This window comes from Podarcis vaucheri (assembly GCF_965113315.1).
Source record: "Podarcis vaucheri genome assembly, chromosome: 10".
Lineage (NCBI taxonomy): Eukaryota > Metazoa > Chordata > Lepidosauria > Squamata > Lacertidae > Podarcis > Podarcis vaucheri.
The window spans coordinates 69,355,399-69,374,205 of record NC_138748.1 but is presented as its reverse complement, the minus strand read 5'-3'; the positions used below and the strand labels follow the sequence as shown (position 1 = coordinate 69,374,205).

Below are 18,807 nucleotides of genomic sequence, written 5' to 3'. Positions count from 1 at the left end.
CGTTTTTTGGATTGGCCGGTTGTTGTTAACCTTGCTCATGAGCAGGCAAGCTAAGGCCCGGGGGCTGAATCCGGCCCAATCACCTTCTAAATCCGGCCCCCGGATGGTCCGTGAATCAGCGTGTTTTTACATGAGTAGGATGTGTGCTTTTATTTCAAATGCATCTCTGGATTATTTGTGGGGCCTGCCTGGTGTTTGTACATGAGTAGAATATGTGCTTTTATTTCAAATGCGTCTCTGGGTTATTTGTGGAGCATAGAAATTCGTTCATTCCCCCCCCCAAAAAAAAATATAGCCCGGCCCCCCACAAGGTCTGAGGGACAGTGGACCGGCCCCCTGCTGAAATAGTTTGCTGACCCCTCTGTTTAAACTTTCCACTGTTGCTTTAAGAGGACACCTTACCTAATTTTCCTATGCTCCTCTAAAATGTTGGGTTCTTATTGCGCATTTGTGACTTTTTAGGATGCTGCGAACTACTTGGGAGATTATTTTTTGAAATATATGAATGACATGCTATATGTCTGGGCACCACAATTCAAGAAGGACACTGACAAACTGGAACGTGTCCAGAGGAGGGCAACCAAAATGGCCAAAGGCCTGGAAACGATGCCTTATGAGGAACGGCTAAGGGAGCTGGGCATGTTTAGCCTGGAGAAGAGGAGGTTAAGGGGTGATATGATAGCCATGTTCAAATATATAAAAGGATGTCACATAGAGGAGGGAGAAAGGTTGTTTTCTGCTGCTCCAGAGAAGCGGACACGGAGCAATGGATCCAAACTACAAGAAAGAAGATTCCACCTAAACATTAGGAAGAACTTCCTGACAGTAAGAGCTGTTTGACAGTGGAATTTGCTGCCAAGGAGTGTGGTGGAGTCTCCTACTTTGGAGGTCTTTAAGCAGAGGCTTGACAACCATATGTCAGGAGTGCTCTGATGGTGTTTCCTGCTTGGCAGGGGGTTGGACTTGATGGCCCTTGGGGTCTCTTCCAACTCTATGATTCTATGATATGTAGCATTCCATTTATATGTGCGTCTGTGTATATAACTGCCATTTATATATTCCAAAGATTTTATTATAGTTTCAGCTGCTTGCTTACATACACCTTGACCACCGTAGGACTCTTTCAGCATCGCTCCAGGGAAAAGGCTAAAAACATGAACAAGAGGCAGATCTGCGTCGCCGGGTCTGGTCCTTGCAACCCAGCATTCTTTGCCAACCTGGTGCCCACCAGATGTTTCGCCCTGCAACTCCCATCAAATCATCATTTGATGGAGGGCACCAGGTTTGGCAAAGCCTGAGGACACTGGGTTTCTTTTCAAGTCTCCCAGTTTCTCTCGATTTTTATTATTCTGGCGTGCGCTTATTCCCCCCCCCCCAATTTTTTATTAAGTTCTCCACAATTATAACAAACATAAAGAAAATGAAAAACACACAAAAGAAAACACAATACAGTATTGAACAAGAAAAACAAAAACAAGATGTAACCTTAAAAACCCAATTTCTTTTACATTGTTAATTGACTTCCTCAGATCCCTCCCTTCTGCAATTCATTCTATCTGCATGTAACAGCTCTCCAAAAACATTCTTAGTTGATTCCAGCAATTAACTATCTGATTCTCATTTCTTACTATTCTCAAGCTAATTTACTTACAATCAAATCCTAATTTATTCCTAGGCCTACTTGGTACTTTCAGGTGATTTCTAATTATTTATATCAGAATATTTATTCAAGTAATCCTGAAATTTCTTCCAATATTCTGGCGTGCGCTTAAAAGCCAGCCGCCACCGGCAACCCCGGTTGCAAAGCGACCTTTCTCCTTGCAATCGGGACTGTGCAAGGCGCTAGTCCCCAGTTTTCCCGAGCGGTGCTTGCTTGCATTGCTTTCCTTGCATTTTTTATTTTTTGCAAAGATTTGACGAGTGTGGGGTGGCGCGGGGACGAAAAGCAAAGCTAATCCCCAGTTTTCCCGAGTAGTGCTTGCTTTCCTTGCACTTTTCTTTTTCATTTCTCCTTGCAATCGGGGCTCTGCAAGGCGCTAGTCCCCACTTTTCCCGAGCGGCGCTTGCTTGCCTTGCTTTTCCTGCATTTTTTATTTTTTGCAAAGATTTGACGAGTGTGGGGTGGCGCGGGGACGAAAAGCAAAGCTAGTCCCCAGTTTTCCCGAGCAGTGCTTGTTTGCTTGCACTTTTCTTTTTCATTTCTCCTTGTAATCGGAGCTCTGCAAGGCGCTAGTCCCCACTTTTCCCGAGCGGCGCTTGCTTGCATTGCTTTCCCTGCATTTTTTATTTTTAGCAAAGATTTGACGCGCGTGGGGACGAAAAGCAAAGCTAGTCCCCAGTTTTCCCGAGCAGTGCTTGCTTTGCTTGCTTGCACTTTTCTTTTTCATTTCTCCTTGCAATCGGGGCTCTGCAAGGCGCTAGTCCCCACTTTTCCCGAGCGGCGCTTGCTTGCATTCCTTTCCTTGCATTTTTTATTCTTATCTGTTGCAAAGATTTGACGGGCGTGTGGCGTGGCGCGGGGAGGATGTGCAAAGCAAGCAGGAAGTTCAAAGCCTGCTGGAGGCATCCGACTCTTTCCGGGTCAGTTTTCACTTTCTTTCTGTCGCCCTCCCTCGCCACCTTCCTTCCCTCCCCTCCCTTCCCTCGCTTGCAAAACGGGGAATTTTTTTTCACTTCCTGGGGTCGGCGGATGAGCTGCTCCAGCCTCCCACCTCCTCCGAAGGAGCCTGGAGTCGGACATGTTTCTCTTTTTCTTCCACGAAAGCGCTTTCCCCTCCTTTTTCCAAGGGGGGCTTTGCAGATCGGGCGCCCCCCGCTCGTCTTAAGACAATAGGAGGAGGCGGCGGCGAGGCCATCTTTACGCGCGATCGTGCGCTTTTGCAACTGGCCTCTCCAATCGCCCGGACGGAAAAGAGCGCAGCTGCTATTCCATATATTATTATTATTATTATTATTATTATTATTATTATTATTATTATTATTATTATTATTATTATTATTATTATTATTTTGCAAGTTACTTTCTCGCTGTCATTTTCCCCCCTGCAAAGTGCGCGGCCTGCGGTTGGGGATCGAGACTTGCATCTCCCGTCTTGCAATTTTCGCATCCCGAATAAATCGTCCGGGATCCTTTTTCGGAAAGCAGATCGCGCTGGAGGACACCCCCGTCTACCTCCCTTTTAAATAATAAGATGATGATGATGTAAAGCGACGCCCGCAAGGGGAAAGGGGGTCGTTGACGCGGGTTTGCTCCGTTCTCACGTGAAGGAATGCACGGAAGGCCCGGCGCTTTAGCGGAAAGGAAAGAAGGGTGAAAGTGGTCGCGGAGGTGTAAAGGAGCAAGAATCCGAAAAGGGGGGAAAGGAAGGAGAGGGGCCGGATCCTGCTCGCTCGTTGACCATGGGAGATCCTCGGAGCAACAGCCAAAGGATTTTGACACCTGTTGCGGGTGAGGATGCGCAAGCGGGACGACGCGTGTCGGGCGATGCAGGGATGTCTTTACCTCTCTCTTTGTGGTTTGCTCCGAAACAATCCCGCTTCACGGTTCCCTCGCGAGTCAGTTGCGCGCGATCCTGTGCTGGCACGCGATCCTACCTCCAGCAATGCGCCTTCGCGTGGGTTGCGGGAACCCTTTTAAAAGGCGCAAAAATGAAAGATGAGCCAGCCGGGGGAAGCGCTCTTGCGCAAGCCTCTTTCCCCCCCCCTCCCGTGGTGGGAGGTGGAAGGGAAGCGTGGATAGGAAGGCAGGATCGGAACCCAGGATTGGGGAAGAGCTCCTGCGCGCAGAAATGGCAAAAAGCCCCCCGCGATCGGCGCAAGAGCGCGGCCGCCGCGGAGTGAAAGCGAAAAGCCAGGCTCACATGCCGGCGTGGAAAGCGCTCCGGCGCAATATCCGGCGTTGGAGTGGATGGGAGCTGCGCAGGAGCTCTTGTGGGGATCTTCCAGCGTGCGATCGCGGTGGGGTTTTTATCGTTTCCATTCCTTGCAAGCGCCGTTTAGACAAAAAAGTCCGGAGCTGGCAACGTGGGGCCTTCTAAAGGATCCGGATCACTGAATCCGGATTTCCCTGGTTGCGCCACACGTTTTTGTTGACCGGCAGGAAGCTTTCAACAACCTGATTTCCTCCTTGTGAAGTAAGCCCTACCGAGCCATGTGCTTTACTCCCAGGTAAAGCCTGGAAGAGAGAGGGGCGGCGGTTGCCTTAGGGCAGTTTTGCAAAATCTGAGATTTTTCTCCAAATGCCCCTACCCGCTCAAACCGCGATCCCGTGAATATTTACTCTGACGTAAGACCCTCACTCTATCCAATGGGCCTTCTTACCTAGGAAGTGTGCTTAGGACTGCAGTGACTGATATTGTCCCCTGAGTGTGCATGCTTCTTGTTACAGAACAAGCCATTCCAGTCTCACCCCTGGGTTGCATTGCTTTGGGTCTTTACATACGAGTAAACCCAGTGCAAGGACTCGCTTCCTCATCACACCTATATTTTATCAATTCACGTATTGCATTTATATCTCACCTTTTTCTCCCAGGAGCCCAAAACGGCGCAATTTCTCCCCCTCCCCCTTTAATCCCACAACAGCTCTGCGAAGTAGGCTGAGGGGCAGTGGCTGGGCCAAAGTTGCCCGGCGAGTGGGGATTCGAACCCAGGTCTCTCGGGTTCTATTCTGACACTCCAGGCGTTCTGCTGTGCTGGCTCAGCAGGAGATAGGACTTTGAGCGTCCGTGAATTTTTAAATCTGAAGTTGACCTTGGGAGGGTGTGCTTGGAAATTAAGTGTTTACTCCCAGGGCTGTGTGTGCAGGATCGGGGTCCTAATCCTTGGGGTTACGATCCTGCGCGCGTTGGGAGGGCCGTTCAAAGTGATCCAGTGCATTTGGACTGCGGAAGGGAGTTCCGCTGGTATTCGCAGGGACCACGAGGCTCATCAAATTCAACCCTCTGCAATGCAGAAATCTCAGCCAAAGCATCTATGGCAGATGGCTACTTAAAGAGCAAAAATTGCCATTAGAAAGCTTTATGTGAAGTTCTTTGCTTGTTTTTTAGATGCATGAGCTAGTGAGTTTTTCGGTGTCCTCCACTTTTAAAGAAAACTTATCTGTAAGAGAACAAGCTGTTCTTTGCAGGCTGCAAAACGACAGCTTTTAATTTGTTTTCTTAAGGAAAGAAGAAACGGAAATACCAATGGCCTTTGTGAAAAGTGTTTAATTTCAGGACAAAAATCTAGTAAAAATCAAGGGCGATCTGAACTGTAACTTTGTAAATCGGTGTTTGCTGCAGTGATGATTAAACAGACATTTTCGGGTGCTAAGACTGGCAGCGGGAGGAACTCTTGCTTCTTCCACCGAACTCAGAAGCTTGGGATCGGACGGTGGAACAAGACAGTGTCTTCTCTGTGGTAGCTTCTGAGTTGTGGAATTCCTTTCCAGCAGAGGTCTGCTTGGCACCTTCACCAGCCAGCTTTCTGCAAGCGCTGAAGGCTCACTTCTAGTTTCAAACTACTTTTAATATTGTGTTTTCACTTTCAGTATTGTGTTTTAGTAGCCCAGTATTAGAAACTCGGATATTGAAGCTAAATGGCATTTTAAACCTAGCCTACGGTCGCCAAAGCCAAATGTCTAGGCCATGGGTAGGCAAACTAAGCCCCGGGGGCTGGATCCGGCCCAATCGCCTTCTCAATCCAGCCCGTGGACGGTCCGAGAATCAGCTTGTTTTTACATGAGTAGAATGTGTCCTTTTATTTAAAATGCATCTCTTGGTTATTTGTGGGGCATAGGAATTCGTTCATTTCCCCCCAAAAAATATAGTCTGGCCCCCCACAAGGTTTGAGGGACAGTCGACCAGCACCCTGCTGAAAAAGTTTGCTGACCCCTGGTCTAGGTGCTATTTTTTGAAAAAATTGAGCTTGCTATTTTTATTACTGTTAATTTATTTCACTTCATTTCTTTATATTTTAAAGAATCAGAAGCTACGCCTTGGTTTTGAACCAAGATAGTTTTTTACTATCTCGTTAGATAGTAAAATTCATGTTACATTGCTGTTTTAGGGGTTGTTTTGAAAAGTCTGGAACGGAGTAATCCGTTTGGCATGACTTTCTATGGGAAAGCGTGCCTTGGTTTTGGAACGCTTTGGTTTTGGAATGGATTTCCGGAATGGATTAAGTTTGAGAACCATGGTACCACTGTACATTGTTTCTGTGCTTGAGAAATACAATAAAACTCAGAAAAGACATTCTTACAGTGGAAGAATGCATGTTGTCTACTAGCAAGTAAGTCCTGTTGAGTTCAATGGGGCTTGTTGTTGTTTAGTCATTTAGTCGTGTCCGGCTCTTTGTGACCCCCTGGACCAGAGCACGCCAGGCACTCCTGTCTTCCACTGCCTCCCGCAGTTTGGTCAAACTCATGCTGGTAGCTTTGAGAACACTGTCCCACCATCTCGTCCTCTGTCGTCCCCTTCTCCTTGTGCCCTCCATCTTTCCCAGCATCAGGGTCTTTTCCAGGGAGTCTTCTCTTCTCATGAGGTGGCCAAAGTCTTGGAGCCTCAGCTTCAGGATCTGTCCTTCCAGTGAGCACTCAGGGCTGATTTCCTTCAGAATGGATACGTTGGATCTTCTTGCAGTCCATGGGACTCTCAAGAGTCTCCTCCAGCACCAGAATTCAAAAGCACCCATTCTTCGGTGATCAGCCTTCTTTATGGTCCAGCTCTCACTTCCATACATCACTACTGGGAAAACCATAGCTTGAAATGATGTCTCTGCTTTTTAAGATGCTGTCTAGGTTTGCCATCGCCTTTCTCCCAAGAAGCAGGCGTCTTTTAATTTTGTGGCTGCTGTCACCATCTGCAGTGATCATGGAGCCCAAGAAAGGAAAATCTCTCACTGCCTCCATTTCTTCCCCTTCTATTTGCCAGGAGGTGATGGGACCAGTGGCCCTGATCTTTGTTTTTTTGATGTTGAGTTTCAGACCATATTTTGCGCTCTCCTCTTTCACCCTCATTAAAAGGTTCTTTAATTCCTCCTCACTTTCTAACATCAATGTTGTGTCATCTGCATATCTGAGGTTGTTGATATTTCTTCCGGCAATCTTAATTCCAATGGCGCTTACTCCTAGGTAAGCATTGGGTTTACTCCAATGCATGGGATCACAGCCTTCTGAGTCTCTGCTGGTGACTGCTAAACCTCTGGCTGTGGAATCAGCAGGGCTCTCTCTGTTGTTTATTTTCTCTCTCTCCCCCCACCCTGGTCTATTTTAGTGTTTTATAGCTGTTTTAGAGATTACATTCCATTTTTACATTTTTGTTACCATATACATTGCTCTGGGCATTTTGCATGGGGTTGGAATTCCGGCTCAAAACATTTTAGGAGGGGAAAAAAGAAATGAACAAACCTCAAAACTTGTTAGCCTTATTTTTCTCTTTTAACCGATAACCGAGCTGATTATTTGTGCTGAGTCGTTAGAAATTCAAAATGGGGTGTGTGTTTCAAGCCCATTAAAAGGCTCTTTGCGTTATTAGCAATGTTGCAAATACAGTGGGACCTCAGGTTACATACGCTTCAGGTTACATACGCTTCAGGTTAAAGACTGCTAACCCAGAAATAGTGCTTCAGGTTAAGAACTTTGCTTCAGGATGAGAACAGAAATCGTGCTCCGGCGGCGCGGCAGCAGCAGAAGGCCCCATTAGCTAAAGTGGTGCTTCAGGTTAAGAACAGTTTCAGGTTAAGTACGGACCTCCGGAACGAATAAAGTACTTAACCTGAGGTACCACTGTAAATTGTATACTTTGTTACATTCAGGTGGTGTGTGCAACAGTAATTGAATTCCGTGCAAAGGAAAACTCAAATGTTCTTTTACATAGCTTCAAAGTATTACAGTGGTGCCTCGCAAGACGAAATTAATCCGTTCTGCGAGTCTCTTTGTCTTGCGGATTTTTCGTCTTGCGAAGCACGGCTATTAGCGGCTATTAGCGGCTATTAACGGCTTAGCGGCTTTAAGAAAAAGGAAACGAACTTGCAAGACGTTTCGTCTTGCGAAGCAAGCCCATAGGGAAATTCGTCTTGCGGAACGACTCAAAAAACGGAAAACTCTTTCGTCTTGTGCGTTTTTCGTCTTGCGAGGCATTCGTCTTGCGAGGTACCACTGTACTTGCACAGAAAAATTGTGGGAGGGGGGAGAAGGTCAATTTACTAAAATACAATAGAAAATGGTTGATCCAGTTTCCTCAGGTAGGTGTGTTAGAGACAGGAAAAGTGCTACAAAGAAGTTGCAAGGAAGTTTCCAAAACCTCCCAGAACATTCGAGATGATACGTACTCAACTGTGCTGATTTTTGTGTCAACCGCGAGCAGTTTGGAGTCCTTTGGACGTCGTGCAAAACCATGGTTTATTGTGACAATAATGATCCTCGCCTCCTCCAGAACTTATATTCTCTTTCCTCCTCTGGCACGCTCAGGAGGAGATTGGAAGCTTTCACTTCCGATTCCTGTTAGCCACGGTTTAGCGTTACATCTGCTTAGTCTTAGCTATGATTTTTGATTTGTTTTGCACAGAAAAATAATTTGAAAAAGGTTTCCAAGCCGGCCTCATTTATCTCCATGTCTGGAAAAACTACCAGCTGTTAGATTTCAGTATCAGGCTGCTGAAAAGTTCCAGGAATGCTTGCTTTCTCCCCTTTCTGTGCAGCAGCATTTAATAATAATAATAATAATAATAATAATAATAATAATAATAATAATGTATACCCCGCCCTCCCCAGCCAAGGCTGGGCTCAGGGCGGCTAACAAGCAATAATAAAAACAAGTTGAATGAATACAACTTAACTTAGGAAGATCGCAGAACAAGTTTGCTGCAACCTTGAGTCTGCACAGGGCAACCTTCCTGGTATTTGCAGCATCCAAGTGTGAGGTCCTTGAGCCATGCCCCGTGTGATGCTTAGCCCAGCACAAAAACTTGACCTGCCAGTTTAACAGGGTAGCGTCTGATCTTGGGAAAACGACGTCCACCCCTCCTGCATTCTTTTCCTCTTCCCTCCCATCCCGTTTAATTCTTTTAGAAAACAGCCCATTAAAACAGCACATTACAGTGGTGCCTCGCAAGACGAAATTAATTCGTTCCGCAAGTTTTTTCTTCTTGCGGGTTTTTCGTCTTGCGAAGCACGGTTTCCCATAGGAATGCATTGAAAATCAATTAATGCGTTCCTAGGGAAACCGCTTGCCAGGCTGGCGGTGCGGAGAAGGGCTTTTCTCCGCACCGCAAGCCTTCAGGACAGGTACGGGCACAGAGGGGAAGGGGCGCAGCGCTTTCCCTCTGTTCCCGGGGCTTGCGTGGGAGGAGGGTTTTTCCTCCCCACCGCCAACATTCAGAACAGCATTCTGAATGTTGGCGGTGGGAAGGAAAACCCTCCTCCCACCCCAAGTCTTCAGGAAAGCCATCCGATGCCGCGCGGCGGGAGGAGGCTTTCCCCCTCCGCCGCCCGGCATCGGAGCCTCGTCCCGATGCCGCGCGGCGGGAGGAGGCTTTCCCCCTCCGCCGCCCGGCATCGGAGCCTCGTCCCGATGCCGCGCGGCGGGAGGAGGCTTTCCCCCTCCGCCGCCCGGCATCGGAGCCTCGTCCCGATGCCGCGCGGCGGGAGGAGGCTTTCCCCCTCCGCCGCCCGGCATCGGAGCCTCGTCCCGATGCCGCGCGGCGGGAGGAGACGTTCCCCCTCCGCCGCCCGGCATCGGAGCCTCGTCCCGATGCCGCGCGGCGGGAGGAGACGTTCCCCCTCCGCCGCCCGGCATCGGAGCCTCGTCCCGATGCCGCGCGGCGGGAGGAGGCTTTCCCCCTCCGCCGCCCGGCATCGGAGCCTCGTCCCGATGCCGCGCGGCGGGAGGAGGCTTTCCCCCTCCGCCGCCCGGCATCGGAGCCTCGTCCCGATGCCGCGCGGCGGGAGGAGACGTTCCCCCTCCGCCGCCCGGCATCGGAGCCTCGTCCCGATGCCGCGCGGCGGGAGGAGACGTTCCCCCTCCGCCGCCCGGCATCGGAGCCTCGTCCCGATGCCGCGCGGCGGGAGGAGGCTTTCCCCCTCCGCCGCCCGGCATCGGAGCCTCGTCCCGATGCCGCGCGGCGGGAGGAGGCTTTCCCCCTCCGCCGCCCGGCATCGGAGCCTCGTCCCGATGCCGCGCGGCGGGAGGAGACGTTCCCCCTCCGCCGCCCGGCATCGGAGCTTCGTCCTGATGCCGCGCGGCGGGAGGAGACGTTCCCCCTCCGCCGCCCGGCATCGGAGCCTCGTCCCGATGCCGCGCGGGAGGAGGTCCGAGGACAGTGGGGAAGACGCGCTGCGCTTCCCCGCTGTCCCGGAGATTTCCCTATGGGCTTTCGTCTTGCGAAGCAAGCCCATAGGGAAATTCGTTTTGCGAAGCGCCTCCAAAACGGAAAACCCTTTCGTCTAGCGGGTTTTCCGTCTTGCGAGGCGTTCGTCTTGCGGGGTACCACTGTATTTAACTGCAGCTACCGTATTTTTCGCTCTATAGGACGCACCTTTTTCCCTCCTAAAAAGCAAGGGAAAACCTGTGTGCGCCCTATGGAGCGAATGCAGTGGGGAGGCAGGCGGGGAAAGCCCCCAAGATCCATGTGGCTCTTGCGGGCTTTTCCTCCCCTTAGGAGGGCCTTAAAAATTGTTGATGCTTACTGCAAATCAAATTTTCTTACAATTAATCACGCAAAGTCCAAAGTCCTAATTTTCACCAAGAGTCGAAAAACCTATAATTGGAGAATAGACGGGAAAGCCATAGACCAAGTTTTTAAATTTCAATACTTGGGTGTCCTCCTCCAACACAACATGGGCTGGAAGGTCCATCTTGCATATGTATTAAATAGAGCTAAAGCCCTTTCCTTTGCGCTACTGCGTTTTTTCTTTTCAGATGGGGCTTTCCATATTCCATCAGTGTTAAAAGTTTTCAAGGCAAAGGTGATTGCAACAATAGCATATGCAATCCCAATATGGGGGTCCTTTGTTAATCTAACCCAGTTGGAGGTAATCCAAAACCAACTGCTAAGAAGGTTGCTAAAACTACCCAGGTGTGTAGGCAATACAGCTATACGACTCGAACTAAATGTGACATCCCTAGAAACTACACTATGGAAATGCATCCTCTGTTACTGGTTGGCATTATGGCATAAACTCCCATATCTCCACTTGATACAGTGTCTCTGGAGAGATGACTTCCCTAGCCCTTGGGCAAAAATAATACATGGGAAACTTGTGTCCTTAGGACTATCTCCATCTGAACTATTAAAATTAGATTTAATTTCTGCCAAGAGAATTATAACTCACAGATTAGAGGAGATCGATTTACAATTTAATATTGCGACAGGTGGTGGCACCTGTTCGCCGATAAACCTTGGCTTAACACCACCAACGAAACTCCCAGCTTATTTAACTACCTTATCTGTGGTGATGCACAGGTATGCCTTTATAAAGGCTAGATTCAATGTTTTCCCATCAAATGTGTTGGGTAACAGACTCTCCAACGGACAGATCTCACTCCTCTGTGACTGTAAAAGTGGATCTATAGAATCGTTATACCATATAATCTTCTGTTGTCCATTACATTCGGCTCCACGGTCCAAGTTTCTGGCCCCATATTTATCGAGAATTGCTGACAGTCCTCAGGAAGCCCAAATAATATACTTATTAAACGACGAAGACTCAAGTAGATCCCTTGCAGTCGCTAGATACCTGATTAATGTCTTATTTCATAAGAGGAGAAATGGATCACAGCTTAGCCAAACTTAAGAACCATCAATAAGTGCCAGAACTAAGATGCATATCCCCGAGGGATTTGAATTACGGTTGACACAGAGGGAGCTTATTGTATATAGTGTTTACTTAATTGAAGTAAAATTGGTTTTATATGGGTGTTTTAACTTGGAATTGTCTTAAATTGTTTGTTTATGGAAATCTTGATGTATTGTTTTAGATATGGGCCTATGGCCGTAATAAATCAAATCTGAATCTGAATCCCCAGAAGGGAGAAGGGACTGACTGGCCGCGAATTCCCCCACCTCCCACAAAAGCAGGGAGAAGGTCTGCTCCCAGAGCTGGGGGGGGGGGGAGAATCATATTTTTCCCCTTGATTTCCCCCTCTGAAAACTAGGTGCGCCCTATGGTCAGGTGTGCCCTCTGGAGCGAAAAATACAGTAACTAATGGCACTCCGGTCTCAAAGTGCACCTGAAAATCATTTTCTGTCTAGTTGCATTGATAAAAAATAGCAAGAGGAAATTTTACTGGGGAACAGAAGAGGTGAGTGCAGAAACAGGTGAGACGAAGGAATATATCAAAAAGGTACAGTCAAAATTTGGCTCCCCGACGCCTCCATTTTGGAACGTTTCGGCTTCCGGACACCAAAAACTGGGAAGTAACTGCTCCGGTTTTTGAACGATTTTCGGAAGCCAAACACCTTCCAGGGAGTTTTTTTCTTTTTCCTTCATTGACTTTGCAATCCTCAGTTGTCGAACATTTCGTAACTCGAGGGGTATTCCGGAACGGATTACGTCCGACAACCGAGGTTTGACTGTACAGTGGTACCTTGGTTCTCAAACTTAATCCAATTGATGCCCGAAAGCGTTCGAAAACCAAGGCGCCGCTTCCAATTGGCTGCAGGATCTTCCTGCACTCAAGCGGAAGTTGCGCCGGACGTTCAGCTTCCGAAAAACGTTCACAAACCGGAACACTTACTTCCGGGTTTGCGATGATCGTGAGCCGATTTGTTTGACAACTACGGTGGTACCTCGGGTTACATACACTTCAGGTTACATACGCTTCAGGTTACAGACTCCGCTAACCCATAAATATTACCTCAGGTTAAGAACTTTGCTTCAGGATGAGAACAGAAATCGTGCTCCAGCGGCGCAGCGGCAGCAGGAGGCCCCATTAGCTGAAGTGGTGCTTCAAGTTAAGAACAGTTTCAGGTTAAGGACGGACCTCCAGAACGAATTAAGTACTTAACCTGAGGGACCACTGTAAGCCATTCGGGAACCCAGGTACCACTGTATATTGAAAATCATATCAAAAATATAACTAATTCTACAAAAGTTATTCTCGGAAGGAGACGTTTAACAAAGATCCGATCAGTTTATTCAAAGTTACTTCTAAATAATAATAACAACAACAACAACAACAACAACAACAACAACAACAACAACAACAACAACTTTATTGTCATTGCCCCCTCTCGGGAACAACGAAATTACTTGGCTGCTCCATCCACTCCACACAAAATCAAAACAACTATAAAAGCACTAATTAAAACAATACAGTATAATACAGCAAGGAAGATTAGATGACTTTCAAAGTCCAGGCTTCCCATTCAGGGCCGAGATCGCTCTGGAGAAGAAGCTGTTCTTAAGACAACTCGTTCTTGTCTTCATCGTCCTGTATCTCCGTCCCGACGGCAGGAGCTCGAAGAGACAGTGACCAGGATGCGATGGATCCTTTACTATGTCCAGTGCCTTCCTATGGCACCTTGTGGCATAAATCTGCTCTAAGGTGGAGAGTGGGCAGCCAACAATGCTCTCTGCTGCCTTAACAACTCTGCACAACCCCAACCTGTCCTGGGTAGTACAGCTTCCGTACCACACACATAAGCCATAAGTGAGCACGCTCTCAATGGCACAGTGATAGAAGGCAAGCAGCAGTTTCTGCGGAAGATGGTTTTTCCTTAGTATTCTCAAAAAGTACAGTCTCTGCTGCGCCTTCTTCACAAGCCCCCTTGTGTTGACACTCCAGGACAGAGGAAGTCTTGGTGATTTTTTCATTATCAATGCATCTGAATGGAGTGGGCACTGCAAATTTCATAGTGACCCGTTGCTGAAAACACAGGAGAGGTCCCTTATGCTTGAATCCTGGCCACTGTGAGAACATGATGATGGACTAGATTGGCCATTGACCTGATCCAGAGGATCCTTTTGTGTTCTGAGGAATGATGAATTTTGATTCCAGAATCACCATGGTCTGGTTTGATCAATGGAATATTCATTATCATCACCACACATTCTCTGCAATTTTTTCACTTCCCCATCACTGATACTAATTGGTCGGTCTTGATTATAAAAAAGAGGAGCGGCGAATCGTGGAGCTCCCATGGGAATATGCCGGCATGAGTACTGTCACCCATCTCTTCCACATTTCAAACACTGTCAGTGTAAATCTGCTTTCTTAATAATAATAATATTATAATAATAATTTATTTATACCCCACCCATCTGGCTGGGCTTCCCCAGCCACTCTGGGCGGCTTCCAACCAAATATTAAAATACGGTACAGTGGTACCTCAGGTTAAGAACTTAATTGGTTCTGGAGGTCTGTTCTTAACCTGAAACTGTTCTTAACCTGAAGCACCACTTTAGCTAATGGGGCCTGCCGCTGCGCCGCTGCTGCACGATTTCTGTTCTCATCCTGAAGCAAAGTTCTTAACCTGAAGCGCTATTTCTGGGTTAGCGGAGTCTGTAACCTGAAGCGTATGTAACCTGAAGAGTATGTAACCCAAGGTACCACTGTAATGCATCAAACATTAAAAGCTTCCCTAAAGAGGGCTGCCTTCAGATGTCTTCTAAAAGTTTGGTAGTTACCCTATTTTTCTCTTTGACATCTGATGGGAGGGCGTTCCACAGGGCGGGCGCCACCACCAAGAAGGCCCTCTGCCTGGTTCCCTGTAACTTCGCTTTTCGCAGGGAGGGAACTGCCAGAAGGCCCTTGGCGCTGGACCTCAGTGTCTGGGCAGAACGATGGGGGTGGAGACGCTCCTTCAGGTCTACTGGGCCGAGGCCATTTAGGGTTTTCAAGGTCAGCACCAACAATTTGAATTGTGCTCGGAAACGTACTGGGAGCCAATGTAGGTCTTTCAGGACTGGTGTTATGTGGTCTCGGCATCCGCTCCCAGTCACCAGTCTAGCTGCCGCATTCTTGGTTAATTAAGACTTTGTGGCCCCATTTGGTTTCAGGTGCCCTGCAGAGGATGGAAACAGGGCATCGATCAAAGTCCTTCTGTTTGTTGTTTCCTTCCTAATGGGCGGAGCGCGGCCTGTAAGCAACAGTACTAATTGGCATCCGGCGATGGAAATTAATTTGTGGATTCATTATAAGCACAGTGTGTTTGTGGGTGTAATAACATAGCTTGTGAAGTTGTGGTCCTGAGAGATGTAAAACGGAGTGGAGGTGCCCCTTGGGTTTTTGGTTGGTTGGTTTTTTTACATTGAGACATCACCAAGGCTTTCTTGGTTACATCTTTTACATCCTGATTTTAAATTCCACTGAAATGTGTGGACTGCAACTAGCTCCCTGCCTTAAGGACCTCTGGCTTAAGTTGCTGTTGTTGAAACCCGAAGTCCACAATATCTACTGTGCTCCAGCTAAGACTTTGAAGACATTGGCACAATGCGAGTCTCCAACATGACACATCCCATAATCCCCTGCCCCTTCATTCTTTTTTTATTTATTTTTATTTTTTGCACTTTATTTATTATTAATGTTGCAATACATATATGAACTCTTTACATATTGATACATATACATTATATTTGTAAATTCACACTTTCACGTTTCATTACGTACCAACATTTATCCATTTCTTATTCCTTGCCCTGTGTCTTCCCTCCACCTGTGTGTGACTTCCTTGTTATTATTTCGTAACTTTATTATTGAGATTGTAATTTTGTATCTTAATAATTAAACATTCAATCTTATATATCTGCTTAGCTTAGCTTAACTTTGTGAAATCAGTCTATACGTATCAATAAATTCTGGCTGGAGCATCTTTTGGGCATGCCTGTTTTCACATACTAGCAACGCATCCTGTAGAGTTTTACCAGTTATATTTCACCTTATGGCGCTGGAGGAGACTCTTGAGAGTCCCATGGACTGCAAGAAGATCCAACCTCTCCATTCTTCAGGAAATCAGCCCTGAGTGCTCACTGGAAGGACAGATCCTGAAGCTGAGGCTCCAAGACTTTGTTTTTGTTTTTTTTAATAAATATTTATTAAAGTTTTCACAATATTACATAGTGAAAAAGAAAAAAGAAAAAAATAGGAAATAAAAAACAGTTAAAAATAATTCCATCTTTACATCACTTATCTTTCATTTACTTGTTTCCCGGACCTCCTCATACCTCCCTTTTTTGTATTCCAGTTCAATTTATAAGTTCAGCAATTCCTTTCCCTCCTTATTATCCTTATTATCTTTAATCTTAATATATTATAACATTAAATTTTTACCTATTAAAAATCCAATTTTTCCATATTCTTTTAAACCATTACAGCTAGAAACCACTTAACTTCAATCCAACATCATTCTAACATTCCTTAATTTTGCAATATTTCTGTAAATAGTCTTTAAATTTCCTCCAATCTTCTTCTACCGACTCTTCTCCCTGGTCTCGGATTCTGCCAGTCATTTCTGCCAATTCCAAAGACTTTGGCCACCTCATGAGAAGAGAAGACTCCCTGGAAAAGACCCTGAAGTTGGGAAAGATGGAGGGCACAAGGAGAAGGGGACGACAGAGGACGAGATGGTGGGACAGTGTTCTCAAAGCTACCAGCATGAGTTTGACCAAACTGCGGGAGGCAGTGGAAGACAGGAGTGCCTGGCGTGCTCTGGTCCAGGGGGTCACGAAGAGTCGGACACGACTAAACAACAACAACAACTTCATTTACATATAATACACTCGGAGCATTCTGACTTAGCTCTTTCCTCTTTCTCATCCAACAAAGGACAATGGTCCTACATTCTAGAACACAGTAACACAAACATCCTGTCTCCGTCACTTCCCACACTGTGGAATGAAAACATACACCGTCATGTGATAGACGACAATCCCATGACTGCAAACACGGAGCAAGAATCCTAACGTGGTCTGCCCTGACTGCTGGTGGCTCTTGAGAGTTTCCAGCAGAAGTCTTCCTTCCACCTACTGGGAGATGTCAGCAATTGAAGCTGGGAACCTTCTGCAAGGTAGACACAATCTTATCAGTTAATGTAGACCAGGCACCCCCAACCTGCGGCCCTCTAGATGTATTGGCCTACAACTCCCATGATCCCTAGCTAGCAGGACCAGTGGTCAGGGATGAAGGGAATTGTAGTCCAAAACATCTGGAGGGCCAAAGGTTGGGGATGCGTGACGTAGACAATATTGATTGATGGACCCTGTTTCTCTGACATTGTCTGAAACAGGTTCTGGCACGAGGCACTTTGTGTTTTTCCCCGCAGCAGCAAAAGACCTTGCCAGTTCCTTACTGTGGTGTGTCGTCTACTTAACTGCTGCTAGGAAGGTTTCTTGAAACTGATTTTCTGCGAAATCAGATAACTCTGTGGCAAAAACTCCCTAACCGAAGTTCCTTGTTATCTGAAGCCGTCGGATAATATCAAGAGATACCAGCGGATGCTAATCTACTATATTATTGCTGTTACAGTTGTACCTTGGAAGTCGAACGGAATCCATTCTGGAAGACTGTTTGACTTCCAAAATGTTCGGAAACCAAATCGCGGCTTCTGATTGGCTGTAGGAAGCTACTCCAGCCAATCAGAAGCTGCGGAAGCCCGTCGGACGTTCAGCTTCCAAAAGCATGTTTGCAAACCGGAACAATTACTTCCAGGTTTGCATCGTTTGGGAGCCAAAATGTCATTTGCTGTTTTCTCCCCAGTTTGGTTAACTCCATTCCCAGAAATCGAAACACCAAGACCTGTTCCATGCACTTCCACTCAATAATAAGTGGGTGAATATTCAATTTACATTTCCTAAAGTCCACAGTAATCTCTTCTTTTTCTTTAAGTTAAGGAGTAAGTTGTTTTTGCTGCACCAACTGCTCAACTTCCTTCCTATAGACCGCCTCCCCCTCTCCAGCCGTGATTAAACCAACCACCGTTGTATCATCTGCAAACTTAATGATCTCATTACTGGGGTATTTTGTTCATACTTAAAGACAGGGATCATTGGTTCTTGCAACCACTGATAAAAACTTTGCCACTGCTAATGTTCTAGCGTTTGTCCAGTCTTCCAATAGGAACCTGACATAGTGAGCCTCTGATTTTCCCGGGAAAGGTACCAGCAAGGGTAATATCAGTTCAGCCATGGCTTGCTCATATTTTGCACAGTGCAGCAAAATATCTTTTATAGAATCGATGTCTTGAGCACACGAGCAAAGTCTGTCCTGGCAAGGAACTCCTCTCAACCTGCCATCCGACACTGCAGAAGGAAAGACGTTTAGTCTGGCTTTGGTGAATAACGTTCGATAATTTGGTACCGCCAGGTTTTTAATGTAAGGTGTTAACTTAAAGACATGCCCATATTGTACTCCTACTGCCAGCGGACTACAAACTGCGTGTGATTGAGATCGCAAGTCACTGTGTGCATTATCCCATAATCTTTGCTTTAACGTCTTTAGGGCACCTTCCTAACCCAGGTAATAAAGTGTGTGGTTTTTTTTTTGGGGGGGGGTGACAGACCAATAGAGGTGGCTTTTCTAGCCATGGTTTTCTGCCATTTGCTGACAAACTCCTCATTGGTCAGGTGTTGGTACAAACCCTTCCCAAGATCAAACACTGAAATCCTGAGCCAATGTTTTAGGGCAGAACACTATGCTTTAGTTGAAATTGCGCATTCACCAGCTTGTAACAGAAGTATGGAGTTGGGGACACAGTTGGTACCTGCAGCAGAGATCGTAGAAATTTTGCCTGAAAGGCATCTAGCTTAGGCAGGTCCCCATTACGCCAGACATTTGCAGCGTACAGGAGTTGGGAAATGGATATATATATATATATATATATATATGCAAAGTA

The 18,807-nt window shown here is 46.8% G+C and overlaps 1 protein-coding gene across 3 annotated transcripts in view; it reads left to right on the top strand.

The window, feature by feature from the left end:
• The first annotated feature begins 3,006 nt into the window (after positions 1–3,006).
• TASOR2 (transcription activation suppressor family member 2) overlaps positions 3,007–18,807 on the top strand; it is a 62,328-nt gene continuing 46,527 nt past the window's right edge. For 2 of the 3 annotated variants that reach the window (XM_082238685.1, XM_082238682.1), the window contains exon 1: positions 3,007–3,448. The gene's annotated coding sequence lies outside the window, so the exon portion shown is untranslated. Of the gene's footprint in view, positions 3,449–17,722; positions 17,741–18,807 lie in introns of those variants that run through there. The other variant, XM_082238683.1, reaches the window with a different exon arrangement.